This window comes from Saccostrea echinata, unplaced genomic scaffold (genome assembly GCF_033153115.1).
Source record: "Saccostrea echinata isolate AGI-Se365-2 ecotype Australia unplaced genomic scaffold, CSIRO_AGI_Sech_v1 ptg000054l, whole genome shotgun sequence".
In the NCBI taxonomy this organism is placed as follows: Eukaryota; Metazoa; Mollusca; class Bivalvia; order Ostreida; family Ostreidae; genus Saccostrea; species Saccostrea echinata.
Genome location: NW_026889803.1, coordinates 30,312,307 through 30,320,678, shown reverse-complemented (window position 1 = coordinate 30,320,678; position 8,372 = coordinate 30,312,307).

Genomic DNA, 8,372 nt, shown 5'->3' with positions numbered 1-8,372 from the left:
GATCTCCCCTATTAAACAACTTAACAAAACCTTTACAAAACAAAATACAACATAAAAATTCCCCCAAACTATCCAAAAATGATACTTTAATAAATACAAAAACAAAAAAGAGCAGCAAAACAATTTGATAAAATACACAAAAACAAAAATAGCAATTGATAATACATGTATATACACGACAAAAATAGCAGTCCTCGTATGTAACCCAATTTTTTCATTTCTATATATACATTCATACTTAGTCAATGCTGCTAAGAAGTATTCAAGTGAAAGATGTGGTAAACGGTTGCATAGTTCATGTGCTTCCTGTCTGATAAAACTTTACTATCTTACATGTATACTTTTAAGAGAAGCAAATAAAATCAATTTATATCAAGTGGTTACTACTAGTGTAAATTGAAAGACTTGGTTTAAAAATTTATTAAGGTATAAAAGGACTATTTTCATTACTAATAAAAACATAAAAGAAGCATGTACTTCTTTAAATTTCTATTTACATTATGGGTTAGCACTGAATCTAAAAAAAGAACAAACACAATTTAAAGTACATCAAAGATTGAAAGCTGAAATATCATTCAAATATAGCTTTAATACTTCTCTACTACATGTATTTGAAAAAAATCTTGTCGAGAAACGGATATCACATTGATTTTTTCCTCAGTTATATTAATATATGTACAAACAACAACATGATTTGAATATGTGATGTATACTTAGAAAAATGTGTTTACATGTCCCATATATTTAAATGTCCTATATATTTAGATTATCCATATTTTTTTCATTTTCACATCTATTGTAACATTACAAAGTAGAAAAAGTGAAGGGGATATCAAATAGTACATGTATATTAAAAGTTTCGGAAAATTTGCTATGTTTCATATACAATTCGTACACCCCTAGCTGACACGGAAGAAAAAAAAATTTATTAAGGTACAAAAGGACTATTTTCATTACATGTACTAATAAAAACATAAAAGAAGCATGTACTTCTTTAAATTTCTATTTACATTATGGGTTAGCACTGAATCTAAAAAAAAGAACAAACACAATTTAAAGTACATCAAAGATTGAAAGCTGAAATATCATTATAATATAGCTTTAATACTTCTCTACTACATGTATTTGAAAAAAATCTTGTCGAGAAATGGATATCACATTAATTTTTTCCTCAGTTATATTAATATATGTACAAACAACAACATGATTTGAATATGTGATGTATACTTAGAAAAATGTGTTTACATGCATATGTCCCATATATTTAAATGTCCTATATATTTAGATTATCCAAATTTTTTCATTTTCACATCTATTGTAACATTACAAAGTAGAAAAAGTGAAGGGGATATTAAATCGTACATGTATGTTAAAAGTTTCGGAAAATTTGCTATGTTTCGTACAATTCATACACCCCTAGCTGAAACGGAAGAAAAAAATATATTTCCAATTAATATTGTGTGTTTCTCAATGTAATACAACTACAGGTAAAGCGTTGTTTAATTGAAGTACAAATCACTTTCTTGAGATGTGCCAGTAAATAAATTATCTTTGTTCCCCTTTATTTTCTGGAAAATAAAAACAATAAGACAATTGAGGAAATTAAAATTCCTCATTATTTTCCGAATATTACTAGTAATTTATCTTTTCATAGTGTTATACTGTTATAATTATAAACCGGTACCTCCAATTTTTCAAAGTGACTATCTATTTACAAATACAGTTAATGACAATTTCTACAAATTAAGATTAATATTATAATACATTGTACAAACGTAACTTCTTATTTATGTTTCCGAAGTGTTAACATATAGATCTACAAGAATTAGTGATTAAATTATTTCCAACCCTATTCGAAATACATAGGCCTGTTTTGAACTTGCTCTTGCTTTTATTAAATACATTTTTCACGACTGGCAAAAACAAAGGGAACAATTAATCAATAAATTATTAGTTATAAAATTTAGTATATCATCCACGCTTCCGGATAGGGAGGGGTCCGTTGGCGTTATATTAAATTTTGAAAGTATCAATTTAACACTTTTATAACACATAAAGCAGGAAGAAATATATGTAATTATATATTTTAATACTTGTGTTGGGCTTTTAGGGGATAGTTTTGTTTTTTATGCCCCCGTATCGAAGATTCGGGGGTATATAGTTTTTGCCCTGTCCGTCCGTCTGTCTGTCTGTTTGTCCGCAAAAAGTTTAACATTGCCCATAACTTGATTGGTTGGAGCTATGGCTTTCATATTTCACATGTGTATTCCCTGTGACAAGACCTTTCTTTGGGTACCACCATATTTGACCTTTTGACCTTGACCTTGGAGTTTGACCCAGTTTTGCAAGGTTTTTCATAACTTTAACCTTGGCCATAACTTTTGAATAATTGATGCTAGGGCTTTCATACTTCACATGTGTAATCCTTGTTACAAGACAGACCTTCCTTTGGATACCAACAACTTTGACCTTGGAGTTTGAACTACTTTTGAAAAACTTTAACATTGGCCATAACTTTTGAACAATTGGTGCTAAGGCTTTCATACTTAGCATATGTAATCCTTGTGACAAGACCTTTCTTTGGATACCAACAACTTTGACCCTTTGACCTTGGAGTTTCACCTACTTTTGAAAAACTTTAACCTTGACCATAAGTTTTGAACGGCTGGAACTAGGGCTTTCATAATTCACATATGTAATCCTTGTGACAAGTCCTTCCTTTGGAAACCAACAACTTTGACCTTGGACTTCGACCTACTTTCGGAAAACTTTAACCTTGAACACAACTTTTGAAAAGTTGTTGCTAGGGCTTTTATATTTAACATGTTTTTTCCTTGTGACAAGACCTTCCTTTGGGTACCAACAATTGTAATCTACTGACCTTGACCTTGGAGTTTGAAAACTTTTGAAAAACTTTAACCCTGGTCATAACTTTTGAACGATTGGTGCTTCAGCTTTCATATTTCACCTGTATATTTCTTGTGAGAAGGCCTTTCCTTAGGCACCATTAATTTTGACGTTGATATTTGACTTACTTTTGAAAAACTTTAACCTTTTCCATATCTATTCAATGGTTGCTGCTAGGGCCTTCATATATTACAAGTATATTCCTCGAGACAATACCTTACTTTGGGTACCAACATGTTTGATTTGCATTTGAGAAAGTTTAACCTTAAAAGTTTGATATAAGTTGCCATACGGGGGCATCAGTGTTTCACAAACACATCTTGTTTAGATTGATTTTATTTTTTGATTTTATTTATATATATAAAGATGAAATTAATAATTACGACTTAGATATATAAGATGTGCTCCTTAACGAAACAATTTTGATAATTTAGCATGTGAAATTCTCGCTACAAGACCATGCCTCTGTTTAATTTTTATCGGAGCAAAAAATACAAATGCGGACATATCTCCGATCACATGTTCAAATGGACATAATATAATCTCTGCTGCATTTTTTGTCAGGAGAAAGTTTTTTGAAGAAAACGAGTCCTTCAGAATTACAGGATCTGAGAGGGATCCGCTCAGAGACCGAAAACATTTTAACTCGACACTTTCTTTAAATGCTACCACAAGAATGTCTTCTGATAGGATGAACGATGTTGGTGAGCTTGTGTTAGCAGCTTCCCATAGTACTTTTCCGTTAGTATCAAGGCATGTTACTGTGTTGTTAGTCTGATCAGCTACAAAAATAACTGTCGCGTCAGAATTCAGTAAAACTCTTCTGGGAAAATTAAAACTTGAAATCTGAATCGATTTTGCGGTCTTTCTTTTTATATCATATAATTTTAAAGACGGTTTATGAGAACAAACCACACTTTGTAAATTGCAAGACATCAAAAGCTTATTACCACTGCAAGAAATTCCGTGAAAAGTAGTTTCCTCTTTATACTGAAAATCAATGCATTTTTCTACACTTTCTCTTATCTCCGTGTTAAGTACGAAGAAAAATGCGACTTTGAATCCACAGGACGTGACGATTTCATTACCATCAGCAGTTGTGACATCTTCAAATGACTCATCGAATTCCTTCAAAAATAAAAATAAACCGTCTGATCTTAAAACAAGAATCTTTCCACAGTCAGTTACTATAACTATCCTACCACCCTCAATAGTTGTTATGCCAGTGCACGTTATTTTTTCCGCCTTCATCCTTTGTCCTGTCTTCAAATTTCTTTGAGTAGATAAAGTCTTGTATTGCAGTCCAACAGATTCAAATCTAAAATTAGCCACTCTTTCTGTTTTACTTGACAAATATTTCTCTTCTTCAGTTGTTTCATTGTGAAAAATAGCTTCTTTTCTCAGTGCGGCATTTATATTCGGAGTTGCTTTAAAACAAGGAAGACGAACTTTCCTTGAGTAGGAAGATGGAAACACTGTTTCATATTCATTGTCTCTATCTTCCTTGCACAAGATCTCGTTGGTATTACATTTTCTACTATTCTCGCTATCTACAACTCTATAAATATTTTCCATGCTATGAAATCTTCGAGTGGTTAATACCTTGTTTAGCAGTCCACCAGATTCCAATTTAGAATCATCCACCGTTTCTGTAATATCTGACAAATCTTTCCCTTTTTCTTTTCTTCTGTTATCATGTAAGACAGCTGTTCTCATTGGGTCATAAATATTTGGAGCTACTTTGAAAAAAGGAAGATTATTTTCCCTAGAGTACGGAGATGGAAATATTGTTTCATATTCATTGTCTCTATCTTCCTTACATAAGTTCTCTTGGTCATGATTATTTCTACTATTCATGCTATTTGCAACTCTACAAATATGTTTCGTGCTATGAAATCTTCGTGTAGCCAACGTCTTGTATTGCAGTCCAGCAGATTCCAATTTAGAATCATCCACCGTTTCTGTAATACTTGACAAATCTTTCCCTTTTTCTTTTCTTCTGCTATCATGTATGAAAGCTGTTCTCATTGGGGCATATACATTTGGAGCTGCTTTGAAAAAGGGAAGATGAACCTCCCTTGAGTAAGAAGATGGAAACACTGTTTCATATTCATTGTCTCTATCTTCCTTGCATATGTTCTCGTGGTCATCATTATTTCTACTATTCATGCAATTTGCAACTGTACAAATATTTTCCGTGCTATGAAATCTTCGTTTAGTTAATGTTTTGTAATGCAGTCCACCAGATTTCGATTTAGAATCATCGACTTTTTCTGTTATATTTGACAAATCTTTCTTTTTTTCTTTTCCCCTGTTACCTTGAAAGAAAGCCTCTTTTTCCATTGAGGCATTTATATTGGGAGCTGCTTTGAAAAGGGGAAGATTGAGTTCCCTTGGGTGAGACGATGGAAATATTGTCTCATATTCACAGTCTCTATCTTTTTCACAGACATTCTCATGGCCATAATTATTTCTAGTATTAAACTTATCTGCATCTCCCAAAATATTTTTGGTTTTATCACAATCCATATGTTTTAATGTCATTTGTGATTTTCGCTTAGCACGTGGTAAAGGAGGCACACAAAAGTGATCTTTTTTTTCGGCATAGGCATTAAGCTTAATATCCATATTAACATTGTCCAGCTTATCATATGTCTTCGTGTTGATATATTCACGTTCCATTTTCTTTTCTTCAATATTTTCTTAAGGAAATAGCCCTTCAGTACAAGAAATATTTGTTGTAGTAGGTCACTGGTATTTTTATTTCTGTTTTTGTCATCACTTGTTTTCTATTCATGTGGGTTTCACATAAATTTGGTACTGTGCATTTTCTTTGATACAAGTTCCTGCAAGAAGCAATTTATATAATTTGACAATAGGTTTTGAGTAATTGCGTGCCTTTATTAAATCTATATTATAAAATGCTATGGCAAGATATTTTTCCAAAACAAAATTATTTAACAGTATTTATAGGCAATATTCACTGAGAGAGTATATATCAATATTATATATATATATATATATATATATATATATATATATATATATATATATATATATATATATATATATATATATATATATTAGGGATGACAATCGAATACAGAATTGCTAATCGGTTAACCGCAAGACGTTCCGACCGATTAGTGGGTTAATCGTATCAAAATACACGTATTTGGACATCTTTTTTCAAGTAGCTCAATTCATATACACAAGAAGACTAAAAAACGTTAGAAGTTAGAAACATCCTGTTTATCTTGATCAGGAAACTACATGTACCTATATTTTATTTCAGGGGGGCGTTGCAGTTCTTTTGTTATTTTACCTAAATTTGTAGCAGTTTAGAAGAAAAAAATTTAAGTAACAGAAAACGGTCTTAATTTTTTTTTTCAGATACAACGGTATATACAGCACAATTCCAGTTTGCCATTAAATGAAGTGTAAATTAGTCACATAGCAAAATAAGTTTTCTGTTTTTCAAAAAGGGAATCCCCATTGTTCTGAAAAGTGCCTCCTTGAAACGGAATGAATTTGATATACGCATAAAGAGACAGGATTTTTCTTCAAAACTGCAGTTTCCGATTTTTGTTTCAAAGAGGCTTATTTTTGAAAATCACAAAAATCGAATAAAAATTAGTATTCATTCGAAATGCAAACTATGCACATAAAATAGCACATTTATAGCATGATATTTCACTGTCGGAGCTGGTCGAGTGGTAAAGCTTGTGGACTATCTGCAAAGATTCTTTTACCTGAGAATGGGTTCGAGTCCTCCAATGTATATATATATATATAAATATATGTGCATATTTTTTTCTTATATCATTGAAGTACAATGTAACATCTCTCTTGAGAGAGAATGAGAGAGGGAGAGAATGTCAGAAAGTTAATGAGTAATAATTTAAATGCATGCAGAATTAAATTGTTTTCCTTGATATTGTGATTTAAAACTAACAAGACATATATTTAATGTTATTATTTAGTGGCGATGTCTTAAAAAGTAAAGTACTATCATTTTAAATAATTTATTTTTTTCATACGCGTTTCGTTTCATTATTGTTCTGTTAATAAGTGGCTCAGATTTGACTTGAAACAACTAAATTGAAATGTCTCAATGGAATTTCTTGGATATTGCATCAACAGTGTGATTATTAGACATATTTTTATATATTGAAAAATATTAACGCACGCTGTCTAAAGTGCATCTTTCAAAATTATGTGCGAGGTGCACTTGCCAATAATTGTGCTTTTTGTCGTTCTAAATTTTCTAGTGCAATATGGCGACAGTGACCATAGATGTGAAAAAAAGGTTATTTACAGTCTATGTTAGGAAAAAAAAAACTATGTATGAAATAAACGTAAAATGTGAAATGTTTTGTTACAACAAGCTGGACATACCCGTAGTATAAACTAGAGTGTTCCAAGGAACGCATGTGTCGTCTGCTTTGTAGCTTCATTAAAGATGTAAATATATCTATGAGAAGCTATTGTTAGCTATTTATTTACTACTAGCATAATAGTTCATGCAGAAAAAAGCATCCACGCATAGTATAAGACTGCGATAGAATCTTACAATGAAAATATGATTCCCAACCCTAAGATGAATTATTAAATTGAATTGATTATGAATAATTACATATCATTTTACATGCATTAATACGTGTTTTAAAGTTTAGAGTGAGAGAGAGAGAGAGGAAGAGAGAAAGAGGATTATATAAAATAAATCACATAGCATGATATATATATACATGTATATAAAGGATGTAATAAAAAAAAATTTTACACAGCTTGAAAAAACGTGAACTCATTGAAACAAAGCCCGTGGGCCTTGACCATCACCTGAGTATCATGAGTTTCGAAGGCCTTGACCGTCACTCTAGGTCCACCTGGAACAGGTCTGAACTTTAGTGACAAATACTTTATATTTTAGTGAAAACTTCATAATCATTATCATAACCATGCAGATTCTCTCATAGAAGTTCAGGAATAAACAAAATGTCATAATTTCCAAGATCTGACAACCTTACATGTAGCCCCACCCTGGGACCTGGTCCCGGCGGATATGAATTTTTAAATATAATTTTGTGGAGAGTTATCTGCTTATTGAATTATGCTAACTATTTTCTGTTACATGTTAATGAGCAATGTCAATTTTCAAGTAATTTACTTTTACTACAATTTAGCCCCACCTTGGGGTCTGACCCATGGGCCGGGGAGATGAAGTTCACAGGTTTCGTAGGAAGATTATTATTAACAATCATGCAATTAATTTTTCCAAGTAAACCAGTAGTACTGGTTTTTCAACTGTGTAATGTATTTTCAATACATGATTAACTTGGTCCATCCATGGGGACTGAACTTTGGACGCAAGAGACATCAATTTCATTCTTTTTGCAGAGGGTTAAGTACTCATTATACATGTACATGTAATCTGTAACAGTTTGCCTGACACTTGGTCATGAATA